The sequence below is a fragment of the Pollicipes pollicipes genome, unplaced genomic scaffold (genome assembly GCF_011947565.3).
Source record: "Pollicipes pollicipes isolate AB1234 unplaced genomic scaffold, Ppol_2.1 Scaffold_2923;HRSCAF=3430_pilon_pilon_pilon, whole genome shotgun sequence".
NCBI classification, from domain to species: domain Eukaryota; kingdom Metazoa; phylum Arthropoda; class Thecostraca; order Pollicipedomorpha; family Pollicipedidae; genus Pollicipes; species Pollicipes pollicipes.
The window spans coordinates 560-14,870 of NW_023596192.1; the positions used below are offsets into that span (position 1 = coordinate 560).

Genomic DNA, 14,311 nt, shown 5'->3' on the forward strand with positions numbered 1-14,311 from the left:
GGCCGTTGATTGTTGACTGACTGGGACACGTGTGGCGTGCGTGAATGCTGTCAAGTGCAAGGAGCTGCATGTGAGGAGATGGTGAAATAGGCAAACAAGCCTCTCTGAAAAGCTTCAAAACATCAGTTGCCGAGTGTCACCGTGCTGGTCACGCCCAATTATGTCATACGAAACGAAGACAACCTTTGGCTGGCCATGAACCGTTCTGGGGGGCACCTAAACTGTTGTGTTGTGTGTCCCTCGGTGGTGGGTATTTCCGCCATCCTACGCCATGCATCGTGGGCTTGCGTAGTTTATTGACCTCAGTTTTAGCCTATAATCGCTATACACGTATATTAAGGCTGTCCCCTGCCGAAATTATGCTGATAAATATGTAGCATGTTCTGGAAACGTCCGATTGATATTTGAATGCATGAAGTCCTCAAACGCTTGGTGGTGCCTAAAATGCGTGCAAATTAGTTGTATGCGCCTAAAGACATTTTCCCCGTCACTTGCCGTCGAAACGGGTGTAACGTGCAAGTAGCTTACTTAAGCAAGTAGCTTAGGTGTAGCTTATCTGAATACGCTCGAAATCAAAACTTTCTCACGAAAGAGTAGCCGGCTCAGACTCCAATTTTTGATGCCACCGACTAAAACCATCGCCAACATTTCGGAATATTTGTGAAAAGAAATATTCGGCCCATTGTCATGCATCGCGTCTTGACCTAATAATGTAGGTTTGCCTCGACCTAATGTAAAAGTGTCGGTTTATACTGCGCTGGTGTCAATGAAAGGTATGCTTGCACTACTTTTCAACGAGGCTAACATATCCCTTCCGTTTGCAGCACCAGCTAGCTGCTCTGGCAGCACTTGGGGAGCTGAGGTGGTCTCGACTTCTCGCCACCCACTGTCTGACAATGACGCAGTCGTCTCGCGTACCAAGTTTCGGGCAGTGGAAGCCCGGGCTCGTCACCTGCAGGCGACGCTGGAGCCGAAAGAGACGCAAGTGGCGGCGAGTAATGCTCTCCACGAGGAGGCGTCTGAGGGTCGCTGAGGGGAAGGCGTCGACGCTGGACAGGTTGGTGAAGCTTGGAGTGCTGACAAGCAAGCAACTCCGCAGTGTGACGACCTCTCGTCGAGTGCGGTGGACAAATCATGATTTGTGTCGTGCATTAGGCCTGCGATGCAGGAGCCGCAAAGCCTACGAATGCGTCAAGTCCGTCCTGCACCTGCCGCTCCCATCCTCGCTCACCCTGTCCCGGAGGACGCGTCACTTTCGCGTTACGTCAGGGGTGATGGAGGCAACCGTTACGGTTCTGAAGGCGGCCGCCCAGGGCATGAGTGACATCGAGCGTCTCTGCGTCACGTTGTCCGACGAGATGGCGCTGGACGGACGAGTCTGCTACGACTCCCCTCCCGACCAGCTGCTGTCAGCTTCGAAACTGCAGCTGCTCATGGTTTGGTCCCTCTGTGGGTCATGGAAGCAACCGTTGTATTACGGTTTCGATGAACCGATGACCCAAGAAACACTGACGGATGTCACAACGCGCTGGAGACGCTCGGCCTCCGCGTGGTTGCCGCTGTGTTCGACATGGGGACTCCGAACGAACTCATGTGGCGTAAAGCAGGCGTGACGACTAACAAGACGTGGATTACTAACTCCGCTGACCCAGGACGGTGAAAATTTTTCCCGGAACATTACGTATCATTTTGTTTTTTACATTGTGTAGCTATCAGTCTGTTTACTTATATGTTAGCCGCAAGGCTGACACCTAAAATTACAGTAAAATGCATCACCTAAATTTTCAGTATTCCGCACATCCTGTGCAACATCTGTGACACACCCAAGGCAGTCAGCGCATTGTTCGATAGCTCATACAAACGCGGCTAGTGTTAAGTAATTTTGTCTTCGTCGTATCTGTAATGCGGAACATGTTTTGTTTATGAGCATGTTTATTTGATATCTAAGAAGCGAAGTGCTGTGCAGTGCCTTGGGTTTATCGGATTACTTAGGATTACCGGTTTTGGTCTTCGCTGAAATATCAGGGATCCCATATTTAATCGCATGTACGAATGTACTCGAATCGCTAGGCCTACTATGGTCGCGCACCTATAGCGTCAGGCCCAACGTCAATGTAATCGTGTATTTTTCCTCCAGGAAGGTGTGGGTGTTCGCTGACATCCCTCACCTCGTCAAGCTTATGAGGTGCCATGCCGTCGCGGAAGATGGGGGCTACTGGTCCCAGACGGACGTGGTAGTAACTTCCTGCTCAGCCGGGCCACATTCAGCGAGCTGCTGGCTGTTGACGGAGGCGAGCTGAGGATTTGTCCGAAGCTGACAAGCTTCCACCTCGAGGTGAGAAGCCATAGCAACCATCTGCGTGCTCTGTCGTGGTCAGATCGGTCTGGTGAGATGAGATCAGAAACTGCGTGTCGAATTTTGCTTTTGAGCACAAGCACAGTTTGGCGTGGTCACCCACAGGTCACGTGGTCACCCACGCAGAACGACCGGAATGATCGTGTCTCGGATTCCACTGAAAATTGGTGACACGGGTTATCTGATGCGTAGAACTCATGTGGCACAATATTGAATTTCCCTGATTTATGGTTCACGAGATATGACCCGAGACGCTTTCTTACGTACCTAAACTATTGACACGTTCTTAGAGCGGTACCACAATAATGATCCACAGGATAGTATAAGGGTGTGTATCTTTTGAGGCCGCAAATATTTGTACAGTGGAACTGAAAAAGGAAATCACATAAGTTGTTCAGTGCATGTGCGAAGGGCATATTTACATAGATAAGGCAGTACTACTAGCCTTATTCCTCGGAGGAAAGTAGGGAAGTGGAAACATAGATCCGTTATTACTTCGGCAACATGCCTTTGTCGAAACATGCCATGCCTTCATGCGACGGCATTTGGGTCACGGTGCAGCGAGCCGTGACCCGAGAGAGCCTTACTCCTGATGTTACCGGTCACATTCTTTGAGCCAGGGAGTGTACGAACTTTGCATAAACAAAATGGCCTCCAGTATCTGGTTCTTTCATATCGAGGCAACAGAGATCGCAGCCATGGGCGAGAAGCTCGTTGTAGGTCTCGCAGTGCTGCACGGTGACAGTGAGTTACTGTCCTTCCCAGGCTTCCGGACAAAGCGCCTAGAGAGTGCGACTGGCAACGCAGCTGTTCTCCCAGTCCGTGGGGACCGGCATCGCCACCTATCTTCCTCGTCGTGGGGCGCAGGCCGAGGCAGTACTCACCACAGCCCGGTAGTTCGACACCAACAGCCGCACGCCTTACGACGCGAAGCCGGAGCGCTGCGGCTACGGCATCACGCTGGCAGCAAAGGTGGCACAGAACGGGGCCCTGGCGGAGATGGAGAAGCTGGTGCATGGGATGTTTACACGAAGTCATCCTGACGGCCGCGTGGCGCTACTCCCCTTTCAAAAAGGCATGCTGCGGAGTATAACGTCGCTCCGCGGCCTGTACGAAGAGCTCCAGCGAATTACTCCCGCCTTGGTACACATTCTGACATCACATCTTAATCAGGATTGCTTGGAGAATTACTTTTCACAGATCCGTGCTCTTGGCGGCACCAACACGGCACCTGACGCGGTGGAGGCGCGGTGGAGGGTACGAGTGCTGCTGATGGCGTCATCTCCAATGGTAGTTGCCAACAAGCAAGGCCACGCCGTTCGACTGGAGCCAGACACAGCTTTCCTTCGCACAGGCCAGCGTCTAGACCAGCCAGACAACCTGACAAACGAAACTCTGCAGGGTCTCCAGATCCAGGTAGTATTGCTCACCATTGTTTGAATGCATTACCGTTGTTTTCCGATAATGGTAAAAATATCACCGAATTCCAGTAGTGCTATTGCAAAGAAACGGAGCTCACTACATAGAACACGGAGAGTCTGACGGAACGCTGGGTGGATCCGCATGGAATATTTCGGAATGATTATTTGTGCCTCATCCCTCAATTGGCCCGGTTCGATCACATGTTTAAATGTCACGTACAAAACATAAGCCGTAGATATCGACAAGGTGCACGCAGCGCAGCGCTCGTCGGCCGTTGACCGTCCCTCTTACGCGCTCGGATTACGTCACGCTGGACCACGAAAAATGTTGAGGTGTATAAAAACAAGGATGCGATAACAAAAGAATGGAGATGTCTGGGTCCAAAGCGCTTTGCTGTCGCAATGGCAAACAAAACTACTGACTTGCAATAGGGTCTGACTAATGCACCTGTCAGGTGCGTCGAAATGACTGCGTTTCGTTGTGTCGCAGATCCGGGATCCAGCTGTGGCGGAAGCGGCAGCGCATGCGGACGACGTGGAGGCCGCCTACCAACACGCAGCTGCGATCCCTCCAGTGCCCGTCCTGGAAGAATTCGAAGAGGACGACGGGGTCAACGAGTCGGGCGAAGGCAAGCTCAATGGCGGTGACGGGGAAAGAACCGAAAATGGCCCCCGCTGAGGCGCCGCCACGGACGAGGTCAACATCGAGCACGAGGCGCTGGCCTTCGTTGCCGGCTTCGTGGCAGCCAAGTGCAAGCACCACGATCCAAGCATGGGATTGTCGACCCGAGAAGCACCACCCAGCTGTGTGTCAGACACCCGGATACGCACCATTAGTCGGGGCGGCCTGGTGTTACCGTCACCGGCCTGGATGAGCGTTGTCGAGGCTTTCGAGGTCGTTTTCCAGCTCGTGATGGGCCGAGGCATGGACCGAGACATTGGTATTGTCGACCGCCTCACTAAGCTTCTGCTGAAAAAGTTTTCTGCGTTGGACAAGCGGATCGTACGGAAGCCGGTGACGACTCGCATCCATCTCCGCCTCAGATGGCTCAATTAAGCTGGGGCTGAGCGGGCTGCTGCCAGGCGCGCAGCCGAACAGGTGCGACAGCATGTGGACAGCACGATGCGAGCATCGTTGTGCTTATGTGAACATACGTTGGTGAGCTTGAATGAGCGTCGTTGTGCCTTCTTTTTTTGTTTGTTTGTATGCTTGTGTGTCCGAGACATAGACGGCTCTTTCGCAGAGGACGATTTGGGTTGTTTTAGACAGGTTATCATGTCGCGTATTTCTAGAGTTAAGCTGAACAAGTCTATAGTTGTGTTCTCCGCACTCCACCCCCCTGTTTGCTTTATGTATTCGCCAAGTGTGCACAATGGAGTGCATGTTGTGCGCAAGAATCGCTTTAAATAAGGGACGTTTAATTAGGAGTCATACGGGTGTACAACGCATTGGCAGGGTAGCGTGACTGATCTGACATTGATAAATACCACGCACCTCGACCTTCGGAGGCTTCGTAGTACAGTTGACGCAATATGCAATGTCCACAATGCCCTATGTTCCACCAGGCAGCACACCACTTCCGTTGTTTCAATCTGCCAACATCGCACACCAGTGCAACCCGGCGCGTCATTATGTATAGTGCTGAGGTTCAACGCGACAGGTCGGATGATGATCCTGGTGCCGCGTAGTTCCTCCTTTGGCAGTCGCTGGAGCTTGTGCAGGTTCGTCAGCCCGGATTTGAACAGCTGTGGGCTGGCCAATTTCAATGCATTGCCATAGACTCAATGTTAGGTATCCTCAGCGAGTGGGAGTGACATGGCACATGGGCTCCCGGTTCCTAGGCCTATGTTCGCTGTTATTAACCCAGCGTGGTAACAAATCCCTCTTCCATATTTCCTCATCGCACTTCTTGAAGTGCCCTGCGGCGACCACCAGATGCATTTGGTTGCAGGCATACCGGTGTGGCAGACGCGAAGGTAACGCAGGTGGGGCGGAGGCTGCGACTGTGACGTCACTGTAATGGCCAGGAAAAAGTGCGGGAAAAATCCCCGGATGATCATACCTCATTACACGGCCTTGCGCCCGGCTATGGGCCCCTTCGGAGCCAATGTACCCCTTCGGGGCCCAAGGGGGGGGGGGCATGGCCCCGTGTCCCCCCCTCTGGATCCGCCCCTGTGACCCAAACCAGCATTTTTCCTACTGAGCAGATGCAGCCTATAACTCACCCCGAAGTGATTAACTCATGAGCTAATTCACAATTCAGCTTGTGTTGAGCGCAGTTCTGGCTAGCATGTCTATATATGTGTCTGAAATCCTGCACTTTAGCACATGGTCAACTAGTTATGTTGATCACATCAGACAAAGTGGCAACATTTTGGCATGTTAATTGTGTTCTTGACAAAGATTTGGTATCCCATGTCTGACATTACAACTAGATTTGGGTTGAGTCGTAAGTTGACATCATGGATGAGAACTCAACTTCTTTGGAATACGTATGCTAGCGATATGAATATATATATATATATATATATATATATATATTATATATATGTATGATCGTCTCTTCTCTCTTCTCTCTCTCTCTCTCTCTCTCTCTCTCTCTCTCTTCTCTCTCTCATCTCTCTCTCTCTCTCTCTCTCTCTCGCTCTCTCTCTCTCTCCTCTCTCTCTCTCTCCTCTTCCTCTCTCTCTCTCTCTCTCTCTCTCTCCCTCTCTCTCTCTCTCTCTCTCCTCTCTCTCTCTCTCTCTCTCTCTCTCCTCTCTCTCTCTCTCTCTCTCTCTCTCTCTCTCTCTCTCTCTCTCTCTCTTTCGGTATCTTTAATGTTCATTCTTGTTTGCGGCCAGTGCATCAATTTGTGTCCGTTGGCCTCCAAGAACGGGAGAGATTAAACAGCCGCCAAAACCTGTTGACAATCCTATGCTCCGAGCCTATGGCATTAATCAATATGCAACGATCACCATTTCATGCCGCTTGGTCGACAGCTTGTTTTTCCTTAGGACATGGTGACCTTCGGATAGGTCAAAGGTCACCAAAATTCCAAAACGTGGAAAAATCGGCCCGGAAACATCCCTCTACAAGCGGATGGAGCAGATACTACTACAAAACTTTCACTTAGTGATGCGCCATTGTTGGAATCCTCTCTTTTCAAAACATGGTGATGGTTGGTTTGGTCAAACGTCACCAAAAACGTCCGACACCTCCAATATTGGCTGCAGACACCCCCATGTTCCGAGCCTATGAGACCGATCGGCACGCAACCTTTACCGCCTCTGCACAGTCGAATTCTGGCTGCATGTCGGTGTCGCTACGGACGTGAGCCATGTTTGGATGTGTTTTGCGCTGGTGCGGGCCATGCTTTGCGCCGCTGCCGCTGCACCTGGCTTCAGCTGTGCTCCGTGTCAGCGTCTAGCCATGTAAACGCCTGCACAGGCGTGAGCGATGCTCCACGTCCCCGCCGACGTACCATTATGGCATGCAAAGAATGTACACCCAAGTGCATTGTTTGTCAGTTTACGGTTTTTCACTTTCAAATTCGCAATACTGATCCCGTCATACGTCCAGATTGTATGTTTGCGGTCGGTCCAAGTCGCTCATAATCTAAGATGTTTTTTTTTCTTCTCAAAAATAGGCGCGTGCGGAATAAATCCAAGAGGCAACGACGAAAGAAGGTAACTTCCGCGATAAACAACGAAACAGCAGAAGTTCTTTCCCTACGCCGATTCAGTTAACGTCGAGAGCATGTCCGCAACGCGCCGTTTTCATTGGCTCCCGGTTCAAAATGTCACCATTGGGCGACAAATGTCACTTGTCTCGTTTTTCGTTCTATTTTCCCCTAAGCAGCAGAATTGTATGAAAGGGCATATATGCATGAAGGATGGGTGATGGCTTAACCATGGAAAGTCTCCAGGAATTTGGATGTGAACGTGGCAATGGAATACCTCTTACAACTACAATGTCAGTGATTCTGACGTCAACAAAACGTTCCATGATAAAATCAAATGATGACGTATTGAGGAGCGCTAGTTATCAAAACATGACATCCTGTTGTTGAGAACAGTCTTCCGCATTTAAAAGCATGCCAATAGCTCTAAGTGAGTATTTTCATCGTGTATCAGACTTGTCTCAATATCTTCCAGTAGGAAACAGTCCTCTTAAGCCTTCGTGTTTGCGGTGATGCAACATCACCTGTACAAATAGCAGAAGGCAATTGGAAGGCTCAAGCGCTAACCACAGAAAGCAAGCAATGGTAGACAGTTTTGGATCCTACCCGGAGGACTATGCATTGAAAAGGTATCTAATGCAGCTTTTACTCAAACGTTTTTGGACCGGCACAACGCCACGTGGCGGTAGTTAAGGAGCGCTCTCGAAAATTGGTTCACATGTCTCATCGTCGGATTATTTGGCACATGAGAGGTTTCGTGGACCAAGAAACCTAATTTTGTCTGAGTGGAGCACAAAAGCTACTTTTATTTTGCGCTCACGACACAGTCACGACACCAGGATTCAGCAGCTGGGTCGACGCCACGTCACGTCGACCGTCCACCGGCGTCACGGTACGCGTACGCCCGCACCTGGGCGGCACCGTTGCTCGCGCATCACCGCGCTCTTTCGGTGCCGAGCCGCGCTAAACACCGCCGGAGGCGTGCCACACGACGACCGGCTCAGGTCCGCATCGCGGTCACAGGTGGTGTCTGGCGATGCCTCCAGCCGGTACAGCTTGGCGGTGGGTCGGCGAGTGAGATTTCCGCGGAGCAGAATTGCCGCGGCACGACAGCGGCCATCCGGTCTTTTGATGAGCGAAGCCACCCTGGCCGAAAGTCACGAGCCGCGAGGGCCTCCGCCGTGGACCAGCATGACCTCGCCAACCGCCGGCAGACGGGTGGGTCGGCCTCGGGGCTGCTCCAGCACCGCAGCACCTGCAGACATTCAGTCAGCCAGTGTCGGATCAGGCAACCCCGACACAGGTCCACGGCTTCTGCAGGCCCTGTCAAACGTAGCGGAATCATTTCAGTACTCTGGCTTCGCACCCGCTCGAGGTGAATGACACGAAACGTAACACACACGTGAGCATTAGTGCCTAGATCTTGTGTCTTCGTCAGCGTACAAGGGAACGGAATAGTCGGTCACCAACATCCAGAATGGCTCTGACATGGCTCTGACCTGGAATGGTGGCAGAAGGCTCTCCACATACCTATGGAGGAGTCCGTTGTGGCACCGACACCTACTGCGTGTGCCGACGACCCTGTGTATGGTTCTCCTGTGAATGAAATACTCTGCAGAGAACAGAGCAAGGGTGACGCGGACGCCTGGTGCAAACATCGACGATGTCCCTCGTCCACCATCAGCGCTGTGATGTGACTCCACTCGGGCACAACCACTACAGGCGGCTCGTCGGTCCTCGTTGTGGCCTAAAGCGCTCCGTCCCCATCCACACGGGGTCTCACCTTCATTAGCGGCGAACCCACTGGCAGAAGGGAGCCATCTCTCAGCGACTCCAGCTCCCGCGGGGCGCCCGACGCAGTGGTAAGTGGCAGAGGGTGCAGGTCCGAAGCAGTGATCGGCAGGTTCCGATCCGGCCCGGGGGATTACGTATTGCAACGGCATTACAACTTTGACTTAACGTTTCTGAACCGGTGCGACACACAACTCCACGTGATGACATTTCAAAGATCACTCTGGAGAAGTGGCTCACGTGTCTCGTCTTCCGGTTAACTGGATGAATTTAGGTAGGTGATTTCACGCTCAGCCAAACATATAGTGGGGGCACAAAACAATGCCTATTTATTTAAGTGCGATCCATTGTCCCCTTGTCCGAGGCGCTCCTCATGTCCGCTAGGTTCCGTGGAGTGCCGTGCTTCCGCCGTGGGACAAGGACACACACCAGTTCGGAGGCCTGACTGTGGTGCCTGTGGTGGCGCGGCTCCGTTGCCGGCGGCTGCTGCTGCGCCTCCGGTGTCGGCTGCGCGGGCGCCGGCTGCGCACCAGGCGCCGCCCTCGCCCGATCCACCCCTGTCACTCTGGACGCGCTCATGCCGGTCCCGGTGCCGGCCGGGCCCACGTCCCAACTGCAGCAGCTGGGGCCTGACCGAGATGCCGCAGGGGCCTGACTACCGGCAGCGAACACCAGCCAATGCCAACGACAGGAGATTCGCAGGCTGTTCATTATTGAGGGGGAGCCCCTCCCCTTCCCCTCTCCGGAGGAGCGCGTCTGGTCCTGGGGCGCGTCCTGCTATTCCTGATCGTGGTCCATCACATCGAGCAGCGCTCGCCTCTGCGCTGTGGCCGCCGTCCAACGGACGAGCTGTGTCCTGCGACTGACGGCGGCACCCGCGGCCTGTACCGGCTCTCGTCTGCACTGTCGACCGTCTCGGCGTGGAGCCGTCGACTGTGCCACCAGCCGGCCGTCGAAGCTGAGGGTCCGCCCGGCGCCCACGCGACCGCCGCCGGGTCTGCTGCGGCTGACTGTCCGGTCCGGCACCGGCCGCCGATGCCGACCCCAACCGGTGGCGCCCGGGCCCGTCAGGTACTGGCGCAGCTCGTCCAGGTCATCCCGCGCCCGCACCACGTCTACCGACCGGCTCTACACGCCCGACACGGCTGTAGCCTGGTCCACCTCACTGTTGGCGCCGTGCCGTGTCGCGACGTCCGCCGTCCTTCAGCCTGCACAAGGTCGGCCAGCATACGGCACGAGGTGCACGGCTTGGCCGAGAGCGAGGCCGCCTCCACCAGCCCACACCTGCGTTCCGAATCAGCCGTCCTGGACCGACCGGCACCAATGGCACGGGTTCTCGTCAGACCCGACTGCTTCACTGCTGTCAGCCGGATCAGGCCGGCGGCCGGCAGGCGACAGCGGCGGGCTCAGTCGGGCCACCGTCACGGCTTGGTCGGCTGCTCGGCCGCACTCGATGCCGCTTGCTGCCCACTGCAGCGGCCCATGCATGCGATACTTCAGCAGGCACCACTGCAGTCGCCGCCGCCGCCCGCCAACACTCGTTCGTTGTTCATGAAGTCCACCTAGAACAAGAGCGGAGTAAAGCCCCCAAAAAAGTGGGGGAAGGCCCGGTGCAGGGCCGACAGAAGGCACACAAACCGTTCGCCGCATGCACAGGAAAGCGCAAATAATTCTTTTTAGGAAGGTTTTGTCAATGACCAACACCACCAGAGTTGCCGCACTCAAGCAGAACCAACTAATGACCGCACAAATCGAGAGACCAGACCGGAGCAAAGCGGAGCCTATCGTCACGGGTCCACCCACAAGCAGTGTACAGCACGCTCGGCTAGCAAAGACGTCACGCAGTCGTGAATCCAGAGCCTTGGCAAGGGGGGGGGGGGGCGCAGGGTTGACGAAGGGGCCCTAATAGTGGAAATTTCTCCCCCCCCAAATCGCCTAGATATGTCCCGTTTGTCAATGAGAGCTGCTCTTCGATATTTTTCATTCTCTCTCTGTTCTTGACAAAGAAGCCAGAAGTGACCGCGAGATAAATTTGGACTGCATTTTCTAATGTATTAACTAAAGAAATCATGCGTAAAACGAGTTCATCACATAACGCGTCGGTACTACCCTATTTTACAACGGTCCATTGGACTCTTTCTAAACTGATAGAACTAAGAACCTTCGTCATAATTCTCATCCGGGTTCTGCAGAGGCCCGCGAATGTAGAGTGTATATCAAAATGGGTTAACATTTTGTGTTAACTTGGCCAAGCCATGTTTATCAGGAAGTGTTCAAGATTTAGTCAAAATCGTTTAGTTACACGAATTATGTACGCAGTTTTGAGCATGCACGCTCGCAAACCTTAGTAACAAAACCTCCCCGCGAGGCGTTGCAGTCTCCGTAAGCCGCGCAGCGTCGGACCTGTGGCTAATACTAAGCCGTGGCCAACGAGTGGACGAAAATGATGGCGCATCTGAAAGAAGTACCTTTGAACGCTTTGGGACATCACTGCGTACATTTGGAGGGCAGTCCGGGCATATATTTCATAGGTGCGATTTTTGGATCGATGTTAAGAACAGCCTGGCCTGTGCAGCACCGCAAGATGGCGCTGGCGGTGGAACTGGGGCGGTAAATATAGAACATCTACTTTTCATGTTGCTGTAACTGTTCATCTATCAGGAATACAGCCTCAAAGGTAATGAAGGGTAGGCCCAGTGTTTTCTTTGCACGCTGTGAATTTATGTTGAAGGACATTCGGAACCATTATTTTACGACGGTCGTTCTCGCGCGGGGTGCGTGGTGTTACTTCCAGTGGCCAACGCCATTCCATTTCCCGGAAACTGCAACCCAGACCATCGCTGTCCTCGCTCCCGAGATTTCGGGCGCGCAGGCTCAAACCTTTTGATGTTATTTGTTTCACTAACCAATTCTGCAAAAAAAAAGTTTCTCAGGCAAACGTAGCATGGCCTGGCTCGTTTTTAAACGCGTTTCGACCCACTGTTTTCAACACAAATGAAATTCCTTGTGTCTTTCCGGGCAAGAAGGTCTGCCGAGTAGAACACTAGGACCCACATTATAGCTCCCGGTCAGGAGCTGAAGGGCCGTTCCGTTCCACCGCGGGGTGTCTTCCGCCGTTCTGCTTCTATCATTCTGCCCGTGCTGCCATTCGGGCACCACGGGGTGGGATTTCCTTGTCGATCCGGATGCCCTTAGAGGGATATCATATCACATTTGTCCCTTCCTGACGCTGAGGTGGTCCAAAAGTTGGCGCATAGACTCCAGCTTGGCTTAATGGACCCATGCTGGAGTTGGACTGCAGGGACAGCCGCTCGGTACTGGCTGGCACCGGACTGGCACCGGACCCTTGCATGGTCTCAATGTGAACACGCGTTACAAACGTTATCAATCATACGTTAATCAACAATCATACGTTACAATGTTTCTTTTCATTGTTAGAGGGCCCCGGCCAGCGCAAGAGGTCCTCTGTCATTCGGGGTTCCGTCTCCGTTCCTGTTGAGCAGATGTTCCGCTGACTGACTCGAATCCGCTTGTTAACGCAGAACACCGTGTCAGGCACTGGGCCTCTGATAGGTACAGGAGTCCCGTATTGTTGCAGGGGCTGTGACCAGCGCAAATCGCCGACCCGGCCTTGACCCGGCTTGGGAAATGGGCCCCAGGAGATCAGACCGACACAGAGCCGACTGTCTGGTGTTGGTGATCTCTGGCCGAAATAAAACGCTCTGACTCGCGGGTCCCAAATCAGTACAAGGGACTCTCTAACTGGCATTTCAGATCACGGTCCTACGGGCGGGGTACGAAATGTGACCTACAGCCAGCTCTTCGGGCCCCTCAGCCTTCCTATCGGACCATTGATCTTTGGTCCCGAGGATCCCTTCGTGCCCCCTCGGACCTACTCAAGCAAAGCCTGTGACCGACTTGGGGCCACCAGATGACACATGACACCCTTTTAGGCACTGTGGACCCCTGGCCGACGAAGGGGCCCCATTCATTGTTTCAGGGCCCAGACAATCGTGAGTTGTGGCCCCCTGCCTTGCCCCAATTTGGCAAATGGCCCCCAGGGTTCAGAGTGACAGGGATCCAACTGTTCGGTGCTCGTAATCTCTCGCCGATCGAGACATCCGCATTGTTTCAGGGATCCCCAAACGGTGCAAGAGGACCTCTCACTGATATTTTAGGTCACGACTCTGCGGGCCGCGATTCTTTATGCCATCTACAGCCAGTCCTTCAGGTCCTTATACCCTCCAACCGTTGATCGTTGGCTCCACTGGGCCGTCCGGGCCCCTCTTCGGGCCTCATCGAGCACTGCCCCTGGTTGGCTCGGAGCCCCATGGAATACAGGAACCTATGGTAGTTACCGCGGGACTCTGACAGCTGCAGGGGTCCCGACTATTATAAATCGCTGTCTCCGGCTTTGTAGCTGATTATGAAGCAGGCCCTTAGGCCAAGCCGACACAGAGCCGAGTGTGCGGTACTGATGATGCTTGACCGACATATCGGCCCATATCGACCCAGGGGGCCCCTGATGAGCGCGCAGAGCCCTCGGGATGGCATTGAAGTGCCAGGCCCTGCGGATCGGACCCCTGAATGCCACCTCCGGTCAGCATTTTGGGCCCTTTGGGCCTTGAAATTGTACCCTTAATCATAGGTCCCGAGGGGCCCATTCGGCCCCTCGGGACCTACGATTCTGACCATCTATAAGACTTGATCATCCACTTAAGGACAGGGGAAGGCACGTGTCCATTATGCCCCCCCCCCTTGCCTGGGCTACTGATGTCATGCAACGTACAGCAACTCAAGCGTTCAATTCAAACTCCATTCGCTTGGTGGCAGCAAGCGCCACCTATATCAATGAGTTGCGCCTTCCGTCGCTGGTGGCAGGAGCATCGGCGGTTTGTGTGTACTGCACTGGTATGGATGTCTGAATGTGTATGGATTGGTTCATTGACTGACATACTCATTATAATTTGTTTGTCGCCAGATTCGTCAAAAGTAACAGCCATGGCTGATGTTAAAAGCAGTTGTTGATAGTTTAGGGTTCTGACAACGCCGGTGTTTCATTCTGCCTGTCGGGTACCGCT

At 53.5% G+C, this 14,311-nt stretch overlaps 1 long non-coding RNA gene across 1 annotated transcript; it reads right to left on the minus strand.

Moving 5' to 3' along the window:
* Nucleotides 1-7,859: 7,859 nt before the first annotated feature.
* On the minus strand, nt 7,860-9,812 carry LOC119114683 (uncharacterized). Its single transcript, XR_005096048.1, has 2 exons — nt 8,970-9,812; nt 7,860-8,694 (listed from the first exon to the last, which is right to left on the minus strand). It is a non-coding gene; the product is annotated as an uncharacterized LOC119114683 (long non-coding RNA).
* Between the last annotated feature and the right edge of the window lie 4,499 nt (nt 9,813-14,311).